The sequence below is a fragment of the Triticum aestivum genome, chromosome 2A, assembly GCF_018294505.1.
Source record: "Triticum aestivum cultivar Chinese Spring chromosome 2A, IWGSC CS RefSeq v2.1, whole genome shotgun sequence".
Lineage (NCBI taxonomy): Eukaryota > Viridiplantae > Streptophyta > Magnoliopsida > Poales > Poaceae > Triticum > Triticum aestivum.
In genome coordinates, this window is record NC_057797.1 from 309,456,201 (window position 1) to 309,478,683 (window position 22,483).

A 22,483-nucleotide genomic window follows, 5' to 3' on the forward strand; every position below is an offset into this window, starting at 1 on the left:
CATGAAAGACCGTATTTGACGGTTTAAGATTCTTATCTGTGAACCCCATATGGCGGAATGTGTCATAATATAGAATGTTGATACTGCTTCCCCCATCCATGAGCACTTTAGTAAACTTGTAACCCCCAACTTGCGGGGCTACCACCAGGGCCAAGTGACCCGGATTATCAACCCAAGGTGGGTGATCCTCTCTACTCCATAAAATGGGTTGCTCAAACCAGCGTAAATACTGAGGCACTGCCGGTTCAACAGAGTTTACCGCCCTTTTGTGAAGCTTCTAATCACGCTTACACAAACTAGTAGTGAAAACATGATATTGCCCGCTATTTAGCTGCTTGGGATTGCTCTGGTAACCCGACTGCTGCTGTTGCTGCTGATTCCCCTGATGGTTGTAGCCTCCCTGGTTGCCTTGGTGCCCTTGATTGATGTGTCCGGTTTGGTTGCCTTGAAACCCTGAACCGGAACCACCACCTCCGTAACCCGGCCCGTGGAAACCACCTCCTGAACCGCTGGGCGGGCCATTATCATACTGGAACATATTGGAATTCTTGAAATCCCACATGATATAACAATCCTTCCAAAGATGCGATGCTGGCTTCTCCTTTGATCCATGCTTTGGACAGGGCTGATTTAACAGGGGCTCCAAATTGGGGCCTGAACCTCCACCCCTCTGGGGCTGCTTGCCCTTACGGCGCTGGCCATTCTCCTGAGCATTGGTGTTAGCAACAAAGTCCAAGCTGCTGTCGGCCTTGCGCTTACCGCTGTTCGCATGGCCTGCCGGATTATGCTCCTGACCCTTGGCGTTGCCGTTCTTTTTCCCTTTCCCTGATTTGTCCTCCTCTGAATCCAGGTCTTTGGTATTATCTGAATCGACATACTTAACCAAAGCGGCCATGAGCGTTGACATATCATTGCAGTGACGCTTGAGCCTTCCTAATTTCTGTTTGAGCGGCAGGAAACGGCAATTGCCTTCTAATGTTAACACTGCGGTGTTTGCATTGATATGATCTGATGAGTGCAAAATCGCTGAGACCCGTTTGACCCAATGGGTCGTGGACTCCCCTTCTTCTTGGACACAAGCGTCCAGATCCACGATTGACATTGGCTGCTTACAAGTATCTTTGAAGTTCTGGATAAACCGGTGCTTCAATTCTGCCCACGATCTGACAGAGTTAGTTGGCAAGCTCTTCAACCAAGTACGAGCTGTTCCTTCCAACATCATGGTGAAATATTTAGCACACACCGCCTCATCCAAATCTAACATCTCGATTGCCATCTCATAGCTCTCCACCCACGCCTCTGGTTGCAAATCGGCGGTGTAATTTGGTACCTTACGAGGTCCCTTGAAGTCCTTGGGCAGTCTCACATTATGCAAAGCGGGGGTGAGACACGACACCCCTAAGGAACTAAACACCACACCTGACTCTACTGAAGCGGTAGGGTGAACCGGAGTGTGTTGTCGTGCTCCGTGTCGAGCTGCTAACTCGGCCTCCCGACGCGCGCGGCCATGGTCCACAACATCCTGCGCATTAGCACCTCCCCCTGTCGGGTTGTTTCCTCGTGGTGAATTTCGGCGACGTGCACTGCTGGACACAGCCGGTTTGTCCTCCACGTGTCTGCTATAGCTCCGGTTTGGACGGGGAGTGGAATGAATCCTCTCACGACTGTGTGAATATGCCTGCTGTTGATTTAGCATTGTTTGAAGGAGATCCCTGGCCCGACGTGCTTCCACCGCAATTGGTGACTCGCCATCGGTTGGGAGGGCTGATAGGCGTGAAGCGGCAGCCACAATATTGTCCAACGGGTTGGAATAATGCCCGGGAGGTGTTGGTACATACTGTGGCACCATGTTATTCTGGCGAGGCGGGTCCATCGTGCGCGGTTGAACCGGCGCTCCTGTTCCCGGTGCCTCCGCCCGGTTTAATATGGGTTGGTTACCAGCTCCTGCTCCTGGTGTGTTGAAGAGATTTTGCGGCTCATAGACCGACGGGAGACGCGATCGGTACCTTCTTCTCATGACTTCCTCGGAAGCATTCTGATCCAGCCTAATCCGGTAGGCTTGTGCTTCCAATTCAACCCGTTCTGTAGCCATCCTAGCGTTCTCTGTCGCCAGGTCCGCTTTAGCCTGAGCTATCTGATCTTTCACCTTTGCAATCTCCGCATTGTGCTGATCCCTGGCTACTACATCCACCTCTGGGGCCATCAATGTTGCCAAAGCGTCGAACAAATCAGACAGGACTTGGGCTGGAGGCGGCGCAGAGCTTCCTGCCCCTGCCGGTGTAGCCGTTGTCGAACCGGAGAGTATTGCTACGGCGGTCGATGAATGAGGCGCTGATTGTGTGCCGGCCATGAAGATGGCGGCCCGGTTTGGCAGATCAGGGGAATCTGGAATACTGTTGCCCTCGGATCCTCCATCAATCCGGTCGTCCAGCAACTGATAAAGCGATTCGGTCTCTCCAGAAGACTCGTCATCAGAACAGACCATGATCTCTCCATCGGACACCAGCCCGTCCTCGTATCTCGATCCATGGATGACACCTACAAAAACATGCCTTGCCACGGGCTGAACCAGCGAAGAACTTGCACGCCGTGCCGTTTCGATGATGTTGGTGCAGATGTCCAGCTCAGGGGCCGGTTCGCCGATCTTGCAGATGAAGACGTGAATCCCACCGAAGGGGACCCGGTACCCGTACTCGATTGAATCGTCCTCGGGACCCCATCCTTCATTGTCGATGTAGAGCTTGCCGTGACTAGTCTTCGTCATCTGGCCCACAGCGTATCCCTTAAGTCCATCAAAGCTGCCCTTCAAGAACTCAAAACCATCATACGATAGCCCCATGGTGGGCGCCAACTGTCGTGGGTTTGTCATGGCAGATGTCCTTGTGAAAGGACTTAGTCGTGGAGCCATCACTACGGGTTAGCTTAAAGGGGTTAAACCGGACAAGGGGACATGGGGATTTTATACTAGTTCGGCCCCTTCAAGGAAGGTAAAAGCCTACGTCTAGTTGTGATTGGTATTGCTAGGGTTTCGAACGCCAGGGAGCGAATCCGCTTTGTCTGGCTCTCGAGTTGTTGTCTGTCCCTAAACCGCTGCCGGGCCGTCCCTTTATATACATAGGTTGACGCCCGCCGGGCTACAGAGTCGCTGAGCCAGATCATAAACGTGTCCGGTTCGGTCTCTATCCTTCCTATCTTACAACACAAGTTACATGACTAGGTCGGTTTACATTTACATGCTTTAACCCGCCTTTGGGCCTTGGGCCTTCGTGAAGCGCCATCATCCATGCATCTTCATGGGCTTCTAATCTTCAAGGAGTTAACCCAGCTACATAAGGCCAGTTTACCTCCAGTAGTAATATCCCCAACACGGATGTTGGCTATACTACTGCGGTACTCACACTCCAAGAAGTGAGTCAAAAACCATTCATAAATTGAATTTATGACATGCATATGCAAATGTACCATTCATTACATACAACAAGTCATCAACACACAACGACAACGAGGATACATGTTGGATCATAGATTAGTTCCAACAAAACATTCTAGTAAACACTAAAGTTTTCATCACACAACAAATAACAAGCAATGAAATGAACTTCAGCTCAACCAATCATCGGCGTTGGAAACGCTTGCTTTGAACCATAGTTAAGCCTCTGGGAAGGGCCATCTATTGTCAATCTCGAGACCAACGCAGGACCGATCATTGATGTCCACTACACAACCTTCTTCTTGTATATGTTGTTGGGCCTCCTAGTGAAGAGGTTTATATGACAGTAGCAAATTTCCCTCAAGTGGATGACCTAAGGTCTATCAATCCGTGGGAGGCGTAGGATGAAGATGGTCTCTCTCAAACAACATTGCAACCAAATAACAAAGAGTCTCTTGTGTCCCCAACACACCCAATACAATGGTAAACTATATAGGTGCACTAGTTCGGCGAAGAGATGGTAATACAAGTGCAATATGGATGGTAGATATAGGTTTTTGTAATCTGAAAAATATAAAAACATCAAGGTAACTAATGATAAAAGTGAGCGAAAACGGTATTGCAATGCGTTGAAACAAGGCTTGGGGTTCTTACTTTCACTAGTGCAAGTTCTCTCAACAATAATAACATAATTGGATCATATAACAATCCCTCGACATGCAACAAAGAGTCACTCCAAAGTCATTAATAGCGGAGAACAAACGAAGAGATTATTGTAGGGTACGAAACCACCTCAAAGTTATCATTTCTGATCGATCTATTCAAGAGTTCATTGTAAAATAACACGAAGCTATTCTTTCCATTCGATCTATCCTAGAGTTCGTACTAGAATAACACCTTAAGACACAAATCAACCAAAACCCTAATGTCACCTAGATACTCCAATGTCACCTCAAGTATCCGTGGGTATGATTATACGATATGCATCACACAATCTCAGATTCATCTATTCAACCAACACAAAGAACTTCAAAGAGTGCCCCAAAGTTTCTACCGGAGAGTCAAGAGGAAAACGTGTGCCAACCCCTATGCATAAGTTCACGAGGTCATGGAAGTCGCAAGTTGATCAACAAAACATACATCAAGTGGATCACGTGAATATCCCAATGTCGCCACAAATAAGCACATGCAAGACATACATCGAGTGTTCTCAAATCCTTAAAGACTCAATCTGATAAGATAACTTCAAAGGGAAAACTCAATCCATTACAAGAGAGTAGAGGGGGTGAAACATCATAAGATCCAACTATGACAACAAAGCTCTCGATACATCAAGATCGTGCCGAATCAAGTACATGAGAGAAAGAGATCAAACACATATCTACTGGTACATATCCTCAGCCCCGAGGGTGAACTACTCCCCCCTCATCATGGAGAGCGTCGGGATGATGAATATGGCCACTAGAAAGGGATTTCCCCATCCGGCAGGGTGCCGGAACGGGTCTAGATTGGTCAAGGGGGTCCCCGAGTCGTTCACGAGATAGGGCGGCGCGCCCGAGGGGTGTAGGGCACGCCCCCACCCTCGTGGACGGCCCGGGACTCTTATGGCCCAACTCTTTTACTCCGAGGGGCTTCTTTTGGTCCATAAAAAATCATCAAAAAATGGCACGTCAATTGAACTCCGTTTGGTATTCCTTTTCTGTAGAACTCAAAAACAAGGAAAAAAATAGAAACTGGCACTAGGCTCTAGGTTTATAGGTTAGTCCCAAAAATCATATAATATAGCATATAAATCCATATAGAACATCCTAGATGGATAATATAATAGCATGGAACAATCCAAAATTATAGATACGTTGGAGATGTATCAAGCATCCCCAAGCTTAATTCCTGCTCATTCTCGAGTAGGTAAATGGTAAAAACAGAATTTTTGATGTGGAATTCTACCTAACATATTTATCCATCTAATTCTCTTTATTGTGGCAAGAATATTCAGATCCATAAGATTCAAAACAAAAGTTTAATATTGACGTAAAAATAATAATACTTCAAGCATACTAATGAAGCAATCATGTCTTCTCAAAATAACATGGCCAAAGCAAGCTATCCCTACAAAATCATATAGTCTGGCTATGCTCTATCTTCATCACACAAAATATTTAAATCATTCACAACCCTAGTGACAAGCCAAGCAATTGTTTCATACTTTTGATGTTCTCAAACTTGTTCAATCTTCACGCAATACATGAGCGTGAGCCATGAACATAGCACTATGGGTGGAATAGAATGGTGGTTGTGGAGAAGACAAAAAGAGGAAGAAGATAGTCTCACATCAACTAGGCGTATCAATGGGCTATGAAGTTTACCATCAATAGATATCACTATGAGTGAATAGGGATTGCCATGCAACGGATGCACTAGAGCTATAAGTGTATGAAAGCTCAAAAAGAAACTAAGTGGGTGTGCATCCAACTCGCTTGCTCATGAAGACCTAGGTCATTTTGAGGAAGCCCATCATTGGAATATACAAGCCAAGTTCTATAATGAAAGATTCCCACTAGTATATGAAAGTGACAACATAGGAGACTCTCTATCATGAAGATCATGGTGCTACTTTGAATCACAAGTGTGGTAAAAGGATACTAGCATTTCCCCTTCTCTCTTTTTCTCTCATTTTTTTGTTTTTTTGGGCCTTCTCCTTTTTATGGCCTCTTTTTTCTTTTTCTTTTTATTTTTGTCCGGAGTCTCATCCCGACTTGTGGGGGAATCATAGTCTCCATCATCCTTTCCTCACATGGGACAATGCTCTAATAATGATGACCATCACACTTTTATTTACTTACAACTCGATACTTAGAACAAAATATGACTCTATGTGAATGCCTCCGGCGGTGTACCGGGATGTGCAATCAATCAAGAGTGACATGCATGAAAAATTATGAATGGTGGCTTTGCGACAAATACGATGTCAACTACATGATCATGCGAAGCAATATGACAATGATGGAGCGTGTCATAATAAATTGAACGGTGGAAAGTTGCATGGCAATATGTCTAGGAATGGCTATGGAAATGCCATAATAGGTAGGTATGGTGGCTATTTTGAGGAAGGTATATGGTGGGTTTATGGTACCGGCGAAAGTTGCACGGTACTAGAGAGGCTAGCAATGGTGGAAGGATGAGAGTGCGTATAATCCATGGACTCAACATTAGTCATAAAGAACTCATATACTTATTGCAAATATCTATTAGTCATCTAAGCGAAGTACTACGCGCATGCTCCTAGGGGGATAGATTGGTAGGAAAAGACCATCGCCTCATCCCCGACCGCCACTCATAAGGAAGACAATCAAAAAATAAATCATGCTCCGACTTCATCACATAACGGTTCACCATACATGCATGCTACGGGAATCACAAACTTTAGCACAAGTATCTCTCAAATTCACAACTACTCAACTAGCATGACTCTAATATCACCATCTTCATATCTCAAAACAATCATCAAGTATCAAACTTCTCATAGTATTCAATGCACTTTATATGTAAGTTTTTATTATACCCATCTTGGATGCCTATCATATTAGGACTAATTTCATAGCCAAAGCAAATTACCATGTTGTTATAAAAGACTATCAAAATAATATAAGTGAAGCATGAGAGATCAATAATTTCTATAAAATAAAACCACAATCCTTCTCTAAAATATATAAGTGAAGCTGTAGAGCAAACGACAAACTACTCCGAAAGATATAAGTGAAGATCAGTGAGTAGTTGAATAATTATGCAACTATGTGAAGACTCTCTAACATTTAAGAATTTCAGATCTTGGTATTTTATTCATACAGAAAGCAAAAGAAAATGAAATAAAATGACGCTCCAGGCAAAACACATATCACGTGGTGAATAAAAATATAGCCTCAAGTAAAGTTACCAATGAACGAAGACGAAAGAGGGGATGCCTTCCGGGGCATCCCCATGATTAGGCTATTGGTTGTCCTTAAATATTACCTTGGGGTGCCTTGGGCATCCCCAAGCTTACGCCCTTGCCACTCCTTATTCCATAGTCCATAGAATATTTACCCAAAACTTGAAAACTTCACAACACAACACTCAACAGAAAACTCGTAAGCTCCGTTAGTATAAGAAAATAAATCACCACTTTTGTTACTGTTGTGAACTCATTCTAAATTCATATTGGTGTAATATCTATTGTATTCCAACTTCTCTATAGTTCATACCCTCCGATACTACTCATAGATTCATCAAAATAAGCAAACAACACAATGAAAAGAAAATCAGTCAAAAAACAGAACAGTCTGTAGCAATCTCGAGGTTTCGAATACTTCTGAAACTCCAAAAATTCTGAAAAATTAGGACGACCTGGAAAATTTATATATTGATCTTGTTCAGTTGGAATTTGTATTTTACAGATCTCTGATAAAAAAATGAAAATTATTTTTGTGAGCGCATACTTTCTGTTTTTATCAGCAAGATCGAACAATAATCACCCAAGAAGATCCTAAAAGCTTTACGTGGAACAAACACTAATTAAAACATAAAAAACACAACCATAACAGAGGCTAGATGAATTATTTATTACTAAATAGGAGCAACAAGCAAAGAACAAAAATAAAATTGGGTTGCCTCCCAACAAGCGCTAACGTTTAACGCCCCTAACTAGGCATGATGATTTCAATGATGCTCACATAGAAGATAGGAATTGAAACATGAAGAGAGCATCAAGAAGAATATGACTAGCACATTTAAGCCTAACCCACTTCCTATGCATAGGGATTTTGTGAGCAAACAATTTATGGGAACAAGAATCAACTAGCATAGGAAAGCAAAACAAGCATAACTTCAAGATTTTAAGCACATAGAGAGGAAACTTGGTATTATTGCAATTCCTACAAGCATATATTCCTCCCTCATAATAATTTTCGGTAGCATCAGGAATGAATTCAACAATATAACCATCACATAAAGCATTCTTTTCATGATCCACAAGCATAGAATTTTTATTACTCTCCACATAAGCAAATTTCTTCTCATGAATAGTAGTGGGAGCAAACTCAACAAAATAACTATCATGTGAGGCATAATCCAATTGAAAGTTAAAATCATGATGACAAGTTTCATGGATATCATTATTCTTTATAGCATACGTGTCATCACAATAATCATCATAGATAGGAGGGATGCTTTCATCATAATAAATTTGCTCATCAAAACTTGGGGGACAAAAAATATCATCTTCATCAAACATAGCATCCCCAAGCTTGTGGCTTTGCATATCATTAGCATCATGGATATTCAAAGAATTCATACTAAAAACATTGCAATCATGCTCATCATCCAAATATTTACTGCCAAATATTTTAATGCATTCTTCTTCTAACACTTTGGCACAATTATCGGAATCCTTATTTTCACAAAAGACATTAAAAAATGAAGCATATGAGGCAACCTCAATTCCATTTTTTGTAGTTTTCCTTTATAGACTAAACTAGTGATAAAATAAGAAACTAAAAGATTCGATTGCAAGATCTAAAGATATACCTTCAAGCACTAACCTCCACGGCAACGGTGCTAGAAAAGAGCTTGATGTCTACTTCACAACCTTCTTCTTGTAGACGTTGTTGGGCCTCCAAGTTTAGAGGTTTGTAGGAAAGTAGCAAATTTCCCTCAAGTGGATGACCTAAGGTTTATCAATCCGTGGGAGGCGTAGGATGAAGATGGTCTCTCTCAAAAAACCTTGCAACCAAATAACAAAGAGTCTCTTGTGTCCCCAACACACCTAATACAATGGTAAATTGTATAGGTGCACTAGTTCGGTGAACAGATGGTACATATAGGTTTTTGTAACCTGGAAATATAAAAACAGCAAGGTAACTAATGATAAAAGTGAGCGAAAACGGTATTGCAATGTGTTGAAACAAGGCTTAGCATTCATACTTTCACTAGTGCAAGTTCTCTCAACAATAATAACATAATTGGATCATATAACAATCCCTCAAAATGCAACAAAGAGTCACTCCAAAGTCACTAATAGCGGAGAACAAATGAAGAGATTATTGTAGGGTACGAAACCACCTCAAAGTTATCCTTTCTGATCGATCTATTCAAGAGTCCGTAGTAAAATAACACGAAGCTATTCTTTCTGTTCGATCTATCCTAGAGTTCGTACTAGAATAACACCTTAAGACACAAATCAACTAAAACCCTAATGTCACCTAGATACTCTAATGTCACCTCAAGTATCCGTGGGTATGATTATGCGATATGCATCACACAATCTCAGATTCATCTATTCAGCCAACACAAAGAACTTCAAAGAGTGCCCCAAAGTTTCTACCGAAGAGTCAAGAGGAAAACGTGTGCGAACCCCTATGCATAAGTTCACGAGGTCAGAGAACTCGCAAGTTGATCACAAAAACATACATCAAGTGGATCACGTGAATATCCTAATGTCACCACAGATAAGCACATGCAAGACATACATCCAGTGTTCTCAAATCCTTAAAGACTCAATCCGATAAGATAACTTCAAAGGGAAAACTCAATTCGTCACAAGAGAGTAGAGGGGGAGAAACATCATAAGATCCAACTATGATAGCAAAGCTCGCGATACGTCAAGATCATGCCAAATCAAGAACACGAGAGAGAGAGAGAGAGAGAGAGATCAAACACATAGCTACTGGTACATACCCTCAGCGCCGAGGGTCCCTCCTCGTCATGGAGAGTGCCAAGATGATGAAGATGGCCACCAGAGAGGGATTTCCCCCTCCGGCAGGGTGCCAGAACGGGTCTAGATTGGTTTTCGGTGGCAACAGAGGCTTGCGGCGATGGAACTCCTAATCTAGGTTATTTTCTGGAGGTTTCTGTATTTATAGGAATTTTTGGCGTCGAGAACAAGTCAGGGGGGTCCCCGAGTCGTCCACAAGATAGGGCGGTGCGCCTAGGGGGGTAGGGAGCGCCCCCCACCCTCGTGGATGGCCCAGGACTCTTCTGGCCCAACTCTTTTACTCCGGGGGCATCTTCTGGTCCATAAAAAAATATCAAAAATTGGCACGTCAATTGGACTCCGTTTGGTATTCCTTTTCTGTAAAACTCAAAAACAAGGGGAAAATAGAAACTGGCACTGGGCTCTAGGTTAATAGGTTAGTCCCAAAAAATCATATAAAATACCATATAAATGCATACTAAACATCCTAGATGGATAATATAATAGCATGGAACAATAAAAACAATTATAGATACGTTCGAGACGTATCAATCATCCAGGCTGAAGCGGCCTATATCAGGATGCATATTGTGATATCCACGATAGGGAACCATATCAATGTTCGAGGCATAGATACAGTTGCTTCTCATAAATGGTAGTAACATTGTGTCAACAACAGCTGGATTGCCTTTCACCATCATTGGATAGTTTTGTCCAAGGAAGAACGAGTTTTCTCCAAGACTATCAATACTGAACTAGGGAGAAGGTGTTGGCGCTAGCACACTAGTATCCATCCCGAATACCCTTCAACGGATGTTGGCATAGGTCCAAAGAGTGCGACCATGGGAGACAACACCTGCTTCCTTGGTAACATCAGCAGTGCCCTGTATACAGACAAGAATAGGTGATCCATCGGAATAAGTTGCCAGGCGGCACTGAGTATATAGGTCCTGCTCGTCCTCATGCTCGTGATCATCACCATCGTTATGTCCCCCTTGGTTATAATTTTTTTCAAGTATATGTGGTGGAATGTTCACAAGACCTTGGAAACACAAGAAGGTTAATTAGTAAAGGGAAACTAGCTAACCCGCATGCATGTGGATGAAACAATTATAATTACGGTGGAAGACAAATGTACCGAAAGCATTAGGATTCCATGCAAAAATAGTGCCACGAGTGGTGGCAGCAAATACAAGACCCTCATATTGCATTGCATCACAGTAGACATTCGTGTACAGAAACTGATTTTTGAGCAATATCAATGGAGGTGTGGAAGTAAGGATGACAAAAAGCTTGTCGAAGATAGCAACAACTTGATAGTTCATGTAATCCCGAGAGCGTTTGGGAACTCGACAAATTGCTATCCTATAGACGACAATCACCATGATCGTACTTGAACGTACGTAGACCATCTGTGTGCTCAACCTCTAGGCACTCTGAGTTTTTTGGAAGTGGAACCCAGTGACGAGTGTACACATTCACAAGTTCCCACTCGAAGTTGTGCCCAATATAAACAACCCAATCTCCATTTGCGCCTGCCCAGGCCTTATCCTTAAGCGATGGCATCTTAACATCACACGTATCATTATCATGCGATATCAACTTGCACAAGGCGAGGCTTCCTCGTCTGCGCGCCAGCGAGAAGGGTCATGGCAAAGAAGATAGGGGAGATCAAACCGCTCCTGGACCCTTGGGGTTCTTTGTAATGATGTCATTAGTTGATTTGAGAATGGTCTTGAAATAACCTGCATGCTATCCGAGGTGATGACGTCGCACCGATCAATGGGTTCCTCCACCACGTCATCTTTCTGATTAGGGCAAGAATAAGGGGTCTTTTCTGGCCTGTTCCCTCCATGGATAAGACGATCGAACAATGGCAGAAGGATGGGTGAAGACAAATGGAGGAGGGAGGAAGAGCGTGCGAGAGCAGTTCCAAATCGAGAGGGAAAGGTGAAGAGGCAGTGGACGGTTGCCACGGTAGAATACTGGTGTGCTCAACTTCTGGGCGGTCTGAGATTTTTGGAAGTGGAACCCGGTGACGAGTGTACACATTCACAAGTTCCCACTCGCAGTTGTACCCAATATAAACAACCCAATCCCCATTTGCGCCTGCCCAAGCCTTACCCTCAAGCGATGGCATCTTAACATCACACATATCATTATCAAGCGGCATCAACTTGCACAAGGCGAGGCTTCCGTCGTCCGCATGCCAGCAAGCAGGGTCATGGCGAAGAACATAGGGGAGATCAAACCACTCCTGGACCCTTGGGTGCTTTGTAATGATGTTACTAGTTGAGTCGAGAATGGTCTTGAACGAACCTGCCATGCTAGCCGAGGTGATGATGTCGTACCGATCAATGATTTCCTCCACCAGGTCATCTTTCAATTCGGGGCAAGAATAATGGGATTGTTTCCGTCTTGTTCCCTCCATGGAGAAGACAATCGAACAATGGCAGAAGGAAGGGTGAAGGCAAATGGAGGAGGGGGGAAGAGTGTGTGACAGTAGTTCCAAACCGAGAGGGAAAAGCGAAGTGGCGGTGGACGATTGCCACGGTACATGAAGAGGCGCCCCGACCTACATAGACGTCTGTTCGGAAATTGTATAAAAGGACTCGCCGTCGTCTCACTGACATGTTGGAACAGGACCAAATGTCAAGGAAACATGGTGTGTCATTTCTCGTGCAAAATGAGATCTGGCTGCGTTGTCCCGAGGTGTTGCGTTATTTCTCAACTTTATTTTTTAGTGGCGCGCCGTTCAGTTTTGAAGCACGAATAACTGGTACTCTATGCAGAGAAAATATAAACTACTCTACCACTACTCCACCTCTAGTACTAGTATCAAAAAAGATATATAGGCTAGAGCTTCAGCGCTTTCCTGCTAAGGGTTGCCCACTTGCTTCTCACACTATCACCCTCTCTCCAGATCTAAAAAAGACGGCCTCTCTCTCCCTCCTCACCGGTGGTCACAGATCTGTCGAGGAAGAAAAGGACATGCAGCGTTGACGCACTTGTCGGCGGTGAGCGAGGTCACGCACTGACGACAAGGTCGTCCTCTCAGACCTAGAACCCGCGCGGAATGGCCTCCATCCCCAAGCTCGCTACTATAGTGTGTGCGGAGGATGACGACCACGAGCGAAGCCACTTTCGATCGACCCTCAGGTATGCTACCTCTTTTAGAACCATACCCTTGTTCTATTGCCCCATCTACCATGTCGCTGCATGTGGATCTTTTTCCACTCTCCCATCTTCCCAATTTTCTATCCTCTACTTTGCTGGTCACGTAGACGAAAACCTTAATTTGCACTATTAAAGGAAACCCTACTTCATGCAGACTAATCCATGTCTCGGTTGAATAAGGAAAGGAAGGGAGAAAGTACTGTCCAAGAGACTAGGCATCAAACCCGCATCTAGGTTGAAAAGGGGAAAATCAGTAGCTAAGGAACGAGTCTCATGTCTCTTAGTTGAAAAAGGGCGAAGAAGGGTAGAAAGGCATGACAACGCAATAGAGAATGACCAGGTCGGTCGGTTTGTTGTCCTAACATAGGAAAAAGGTGGCTAAAAGGAACAAAAATGGGACGTAATCCACATATGTTGCCTGGATATTTGTTGCTCTGGGCAACCATACCTCCCTCACCACTCTATGCGTCCATGGAGGTACATCGTACTGGTGCGCCCACTGTCTGAATGGGCCTTCCATGCTCTTATTTCCACTTTTTTGTTGTTAGTATAACACCAGTGGTAAAGTCAAGCAATGCTACTACTAAAGTGATGCCACATTTAACTAATGCCGCACTCAGTCTAATGCCACCGATAAATTTAAGCAATGCCATTTAGTGTCTCTGGATTATTTCAGGGTTAGCTATTGATTGTGGATGTATTAAAGATTTTCCAGCTAAGGTATTCTAATGCTGTTGCACAACCAGTATACCAATGATGAAACTTGTTACTACCTTCAGATTTTTGCAATGTTAATGCTTATAGATTACATACCTCACTTTCATGAGATAAGTCAATTTTTTGTACAGTGTCACCAAAATGCCAAGGCGATGATGTCATTTTATTTTGGTTAAACTGCACAAAAAATTATGAAGAGAAGAGGAAAGGTCAAGAGTGGGCACATCCTCCTCCAGCTGTTGTATTGATTCGTTCAATCAAGTTTTTATGTTTGATCGATTATCAAGATTGGGATAGCAATTTTTCAAGTCCCCTCGAGTTCAAAATAATATTTACCTTGAAGGTACATAGTTTGCAATATTTTTATACTATCATTAGTTAATAATGCTAGTTACCTTCAGACTTTTGTATTTGGTTTAATGCTGTTGCACAACTAGTATACCAATGCTGAAACTTGTTACCTTTACATTTTGTATTGTTAAGAAATCTTCCATTGCTAGCTTGTGGAAATCTGTTTAGTAAAACCATTGTACTGTACCCCTTAATAAAAAAACTACTCTGCCATTGCACTAGCCACTGGATTAGTGTATATTTGTACTATTCGAATGGTGTTGCATTAGCGTATGGATATATATAAAGTGTGGCAAGCTTTCCTAGATATGTGCTCAAGAAAACTACTACCTGTTTTTCTAAATACTAGACGTTTGGGTACTTTAAATTGAACTGCATAAACGTCTTATATTAAGGAGCTGAGGGTGTACAGTTCACTCAAATTATCCTGTAAAGCTAGTCACACCTTTGTTAAAATTAATGTTCATTATGTTATCAGAGGAGGTCTGTATGTTTGTCTCTAATGCCTGTCGATAACGTACCTGACATCATGATGTAATGTTAAGTCATTTGTTTTTGTACATTGTCACTGAAGTGTCAAGGTGGTGATGGAATTTTATTTTAGTTGAACTGCACAAAATATGCTTAAAAGAAGAGGAAAGGTCAGGAATGGTTCAATTTTTCAGAAAATACTATGTATGCCTTCTTGACACCAGCTGTTGTTGCCTTATTTATTCCTTCAAACAGGTGGTTAGAAAAAGTCTTGCTACCTTTTCCCATTAAGAAATTGGAATGCTTATATTTGTCAGTCTATGCTTCAACTAGTGCCACTTCTATAGTAATCACACTTTCAATATCTGTGCAAACAGGGATGCTCAATTTTAGTGGAACTGCACAAAAAGTCCAAATGGTTCAACATTAGGAGTGTGTTTTCTTCCAAACCGTTATATCCAATTGGTGGCACTATGGGCTGTTCATTATGAAGGTACATGGTTTGCTACTATCTCGCTACTCTTTTTGTACTGTCATTACATAGAAATATTAGTGGTTTGCATGTGAATTTATTGGCAGGGTGGACCTACATTGGAGGTGCAGGACATGATTCAATGATTGGATGCACAATTTCGGTTGTATCGATTTCACCTCTTCCATCACTGGGAACATGGATATCCTTGGTCTGATGAAGAATAGGTGCTATATTTTTGCTCTGTACCAGCAAATCAATTCAATACGAAATTGTCCAAGGGAAAACATGACATTATCAAATTTCCTAGTGCAAAACATGACAGATGCTAAGCGGAAGAGACGTGCTTAAACCAAAAATACAAGGTGGGGTATATGTTTACTAGCTGCTTGATATTTGTGTAGACAAATGTCTACCCGTTGCTAATTGGCAAACAAACAAAGTGACCGCAATTTTGGTGGAACTACACAAGAGAATAGTATAGTCACTGCATGTAGTGCCATTTGAAAATAGACACACAAAGATTGGATAGTCACTTCATGGATTGCACAAAAGTAGTAATGTACTATTTATTGGCCAACACTAGGTGCTTCATTGCTTTGGTATGATTATACAATGGACATAGTTTTGCCTAAGTTAAAGTTTGTATTCCGAAAATAGTCTCGTCGTGTGATCGAGAGAAGACCAAATCATATTGCAGTGGATGTTCCTCCATCATGTGTGGTTCATTCTCATGGTTCCAGCTGTTGGTGAAACCACTTACGTTTGCAAGAGGAATTGTAGAATTCACAAACAAATTTGTCTTTCACTTTATACTAAACTAGCAAAAAAACCGTGCGTTGCAACGGGAATGAAAATAACACACGTTCTTAACCCAATAACCATGACTCAAGACCTTAATAGGCCCGCGTCTTTTAGTTTCACATGGCATCACATTTGTATTTCCTCTGTACTCACACACTCGCTCAAAAAAAAGCTCGTGCATTGCAACGGGAAAGAAAATAACACACACTCTTAACCCAATAACCATGACTGAAGACATTAATAGGCCCACGTCTTTTAGTTTCACATAGCATCACATTTGTGTTGCCGACAGTGACCTCTGTGCTCACACAATGAAAACACGTTTGAATGTGGTTAGTCTTAATGTCTCTCTCTTTTGCGTGCGCGCACGTGCGCACACTCACTTGGAATAAGATAAAAAAGTATGTTGTTTTTTCCCGCAAGGTTTTTCATAGTTGTGTATGCATGGTTCTCGATGATTTTTTCTCTCACTCTGGTTTTAATAGATGTTTATTTGCAATTCGAATCATCGACGGTACAAAAAAAACAGACTGTACACTATATTTTAAGTTTGCACCAAAAATTATATTTTAGAATTATTTAACAGCTAAAAATAACTTCATATTTAGATTCTACATATTTTTCTAATCAAGTTTCATATATAACATGTTAAAATCTAAGTTACGGTTTAAAAAATATGAATAATCTTATTTTACATAAATTGTAGATTGATTAACCGAAACGTCAAGGGGTTTTCTGTTAAAACTAAAAAAATGTTTCAGCTGACTTAAATATGGACGGCGGGTTGATTTTCTAAAACATTAGGGGGTTTTCTGAGAAAATGAGAAAAAAACGGTTCGGTTGTATACTTAAACGTGTACTGCGGGTTGATTTATAGAAAACTGAGGGATTTATTTGTAAAATGGCATGACGGAGATGGACGACCAGAAACAGTCCGTGCTTTATTAGTAGGTAAGATGTTGGCCCAGAGAAGCATCCATGTTTGTAGGAAGAATAGATGTTTTTTCTAGATCTCTGCTTTTGGAGCTACATATTTGTATATGATCTATGAATCATTGAGATGCATTAACATGTTTATCTTATGTATGGGAATCGTACTAGTTGGTTGTGAATTTGGGCTACTAATGTGAACATATTACAACGCCAAGCATGTGGGTCTCGTGTGAACATTTGGAACAGATCAGCTCTTACTACTAGGCACAAAATGATCCTTATTTCTGTGTTCTCAGTGTTTACAAGTTACTAGCAGTTCCTTATTTCTGTTTGCTCATTGTTTACAAGTTACTGACCGATCACTAGCTATCCTACTAATACGCTCCTGTAGTTTTCGTTGCGACGCAATTTCCGGAGTGGCAGTTTTTTGAATAAAAATGCCTTCCTCTGAAGAAACTGACATGCTGTTCTGAAGAAAATGCCATGCGAATCTGAAGAAACTGCTAGCAAAAATGTTCGCAAATGCCTTATCTCAAGCGAACGTTCATCCGCTATTGCGATCCTACACATACACTATCCGACCGAGTCGATCCTACGCGAATAACCAACGGATCACGCACATACCTCATCTGGGTGAATCGAGCACACTCGTTTGACCGTCATGCCGACGTGCGACCCAGCACGGACGGGACGCACCACTGACGGGATGGGATGGGACGACATATTCATAATTTCAGTTTTTCTTGTTTTCCACGGCAAGCTGGTGCGCTAAGCCATGCCTGCTTATGCATTGAAGTCCGATGACCGCGATGAGTGATATGTCTCCAACATATCTACAATTTTGATTGTTCCATGCTATTATATTATCTGTTTTGGATGTTTAATGGGCTTTAATATGCTCTTTTATATTATTTTTGGGACTAACCTATTAACCGGAGGCCCAGTGCAAGTTTCTGTTTTTTGCCTATTTCAGTGTTTCACAGAAAAGGAATATCAAACGGAATCCAAACGGAATGAAACCTTCGCGAGGACCTTCCTTGGAACAAATGCAAACCAAGAGACTTGGAGTGGAAGTCTGGAACTCCGCGAGGCTTCCACGAGATAGGAGGGCGTGCCTAGGGGGGTAGGCGCGCCCCACCCTCGTGGGCTCCACGGAGCTCCACCGACATACTTATTTCGCCTATATATACTCTTATACCCTAAAAACATCAGGGGGAGCCACAAATCCACTTTTCCACTACTGCAACCTTCTGTACCCGTGAGATCCCATTTGGGGCCTTTTCCGGTGATCTGCCGGAGGGGGATTCGATCACGGAGGGCTTCTACATCAACAACATAGCCTGTCCAATGATGTGTGAGTAGTTTACCACAGACCCTAGGGTGCATAGTTATTAGCTAGATGGCTTCTTCTCTCTCCTTGGTTCTCAATACAAAGTTCTCCTTGATGTTCTTGGAGATCTATTCGATGTAATACTTTTTGCGGTGTGTTTGCCGAGATCCGATGAATTGTGGATTTAATCAAGTTTATCTATGAATAGTATTTGGTTCTTCTCTGAATTCTTATATGCATGATGTGATATCTTTGCAAGTCTCTTCGAATTATCGGTTTAGTTTGGCCTACTAGATTGAACTTTCTTGCAATGGGAGAAGTGCTTAGCTTTGGGTTCAATCTTGCGGTGTCCTTTCCCAGTGATAGTAGGGGCAGCAAGGCACGTATTGTATTGTTGCCATCGAGGATAAAAAGATGGGGTTTATATCATATTGCTTGAGTTTATCCCTCTACATCATGTCATCTTGCTTAATGCATTACTCTATTCTTATGAACTTAATACTCTAGATGCATCCTGGATAGCGGTCGATGTGTGGAGTAATAGTAGTAGATGCAGAATCATTTTGGTCTACTTAACACAGACGTGATGGCTATATTCATAATCACTGCCTAGATATTCTCATAACTATGCGCTCTTCTATCAATTGCTCGGTAGTAATTTTTTCACCCACCGTAATACATGCTATCATGAGAGAAGCCACTAGCGAAACCTATGACCCCGGGGTCTCTTTCTTATTATATTTCATCTCTTTTTATTTACATCGCATCTCATTTACTATTTTGCAATCTTTACTTTCCAATCTATATAACAAAAATACCAAAAAAAATTATCTTACTATCTTTATCAGATCTCACTTTCGCAAGTGACCGTGAAGGGATTGGCAACCCCTTTATCACATTGGTTGCGAGGTTCTTGATTGTTGGTGCAGGTACAAGGTGACTTGCGTGTTATCTCCTACTGGATTGATAACTTGGTTCTCAAAAACTGAGGGAAATACTTACACTAGTTTGCTGCATCACCCTTTCCTCTTCAAGGGAAAACCAACGCATGCTCAAGAGGTAGCAAGAAGGATTTCTGGTGCCGTTGCCGGGGAGATCTACGCTCAAGTCAAGACATACCAAGTACCCATCATAAACTCTTCTCGCTCGCATTACATTATTTGCCATTTGCCTCTCGTTTTCCTCTCCCCCACTTCACCTTTGCTGTTTTATTCGCACTTTTCCCTTCGCCTATTTTCGCTTGCCTCTTGTGTGATTGTGTGTTGGATTGATTGTTTGTCACGGTGGCTCAAGATAATACTAAATTATGTGACTTTTCCAATACCAACAACAATGATTTTATTAGCACTCCGATTGCTCCTATTACCGATGCTGAATCTTGTGAAATTTATGTTGCTTTGTTGAATCTTGTCATGAAAGATCCATTTTCCGGCCTTCCTAGTGAAGATGCTGCTACCCATCTAAAAAACTTTGTAGATTTGTGTGATATGCAAAAGAAGAAAGATGTGGATAATGATATTGTTAAATTGAAGCTATTTCCGTTTTTTCTTAGAGATCGTGCTAAAACTTGGTTCTCTTCTTTGCCTAAAACTAATATTGATTATTCGAATAAGTGCAAAGATGCTTTTATCTCTAAGTATTTTCCTCCCACTAAGATCATATCTCTTAGAAACGATGTTATGAATTTTAAGCAACTTGATCATGAGCATGTTGCACAAGCTTGGGAGAGGATGAAATTAATGATACGTAATTTGCCATACCCATGGTTTGAATTTATGGATGATTATACAAAAAAATTATGCCGGATTGAATTTTGCTTCAAGAAATCTTTTAGATTTGGCCATGGGAGGCACTTTTATGGAAATCACTTTAGGAGATTCTACTAAACTCCAAGATAATATTATGGTTAATTATTCTCAATGGCACACCGAAAGATCCACTAGTAAAAAAAGTTCATGCGATTGAAGAGATTAATGTTTTGATTGGAAAGATGGATGAACTTATGAAATTGTTTGGTAATAAGAGTGTTTCTTATGATCCTAATGATATGCCTTTGTCCACTTTTATTGAGAATAATAATGAATCTATGGATGTGAATTTTGTTGGTAGGAACAATTTTGGTAACAACGCGTATAGAGGAAACTTTAATTCTAGGCCATTTCCTAATAATTCGTCTAATAATTATGGTAATTCCAACAACAACTCTTATGGAAATTTTAATAGGATGCCCTCTGATTTTGATACTAGTTTTAAAGAATTTATGAGTTCGCAAAAGAATTTTAATGCTTTGGTTGAAGAAAAATTTCTTAAGATTGATGAGTTGGCTAGGAACATGGATAGAATTTCTCTTGATGTTGATTTTTTGAAACTTAGATCTATTCCACCTAAGCATGACATCAATGAGTCTCTCAAAGCCATGAGAATTTCCATTGATTAGAGCAAGGAAAGAACCGCTAGGATGCGCGCTAAAAAAGATTGCTTTGTGAAAGCGTGTTCTTCTAGTTTTCATGATAATAAAGATGAAGATCTAAAAGTGATTGATGTGTCTCCTATTAAATCTTTGTTTGCCAATATGAATCTTGATAAAGATGGGATTGGAGATGAGTCAACTTTAGTTAAAAGGCGTCCCAATGATTCGGAGTTTTTAGATCATGATGCTAAAATTAATAAAAGTGGGTTTGAAGAGGTCAAAAGTTTACATAGCAATGAACCCACTATTTTGGATTTCAAGGAATTTAATTATGATTGCTCTTTGTTAGATTGTATTTCGTTGTTGTAATCCGTGTTAAATTCTCCGCATGCTTATAATCAAAATAAAGCTTTTACTAAACATATTGTTGATGCTTTAATGCAATTTTATGAAGAAAAACTTGAACTAGAAAACTTTGTGATGAGTGGGAACCTACTATTAAAATTAATATTAAAGATTATGAATGCTATGCTTTGTGTGATTTGGGTGCTAGTGTTTCCACGATTCAAAAAACTTTGTGTGATGTGTTAGGTTTCCGTGAATTTGATGATTGTTCTTTAAATTTGCACCTTGCGGATTCCACCATTAAGAAACCTATGGGAAGGATTAATGATGTTCTTATTGTTGCAAATAGGAATTATGTGAAGGTAGATTTCATCGTTCTTGATATAGATTGCAATCCTACATGTCCTGTTATTCTTGGTAGACCTTTCCTTAGAACGATTGGTGCAATTATTGACAAGAAAGAAGGAAATATTAGATTCCAATTTTTTTAAGGAAAGGCATGGAACACTTTACTAGAAAGAAAATTAAATTGCCTTATGAATCAATTATGAGAGCCACTTATGGATTGCATACCAAAGATGACAATATGTAGATGTTTTCTTGCTTTTATGCCTAGCTACGGGCGTTAAAATGATAGCGCTTGTTGGAAGGAAACCCAATTTTATTTTTGTTCTTTACTTTTTGTTCCTGTTTAGTAATAAATAATTTACCTAGCCTCTGTTATGATTGTGTTTTTTATGTTTTAATTAGTGTTTGTTCCAAGTAAAGCCTTTAGGATATTCTTGGGTGATTGTTGTTTGATCTTGCTGAAAAAAACAGAAAGTATGCACTCACAAAAATAATTTTTCATTTTTTGCCAGAGAGCGATAAAATACCAATTCCAACTGCACTAGATCAATGTACAAATTATTTAGGTCTTCCTAAGTTTTTAGAATTTTTGGAGTTACAGAAGTATTCGAAACCTCCAGATTGCTACAGACTGTTTTGTTTTGGCAGATTCTGTTTTCTGTGTGTTGTTTGCTTATTTTGATGAATCTATGGCTCATATCGGGGGGTATGAACCATACAGAAGTTGAAAAACAGTAGGTTTAACACCAATATAAATAAATAATGAGTTAATTACAGTACATTAAAGTGGTGGTTTGTTTTCTTATACTAACAGAGCTCATGACATTTTATGTTGAGTTTTGTGTTGTTAAGTTTTCATGTTTTTGGGTAAAGATTTGATGGATTTTGTAACAAGGAGTGGAAAGAGCCTCAGCTTGGGGATGCCCATGGAACCCCAAGGTAAAATTTAAGGACAACCAAAATCCTAA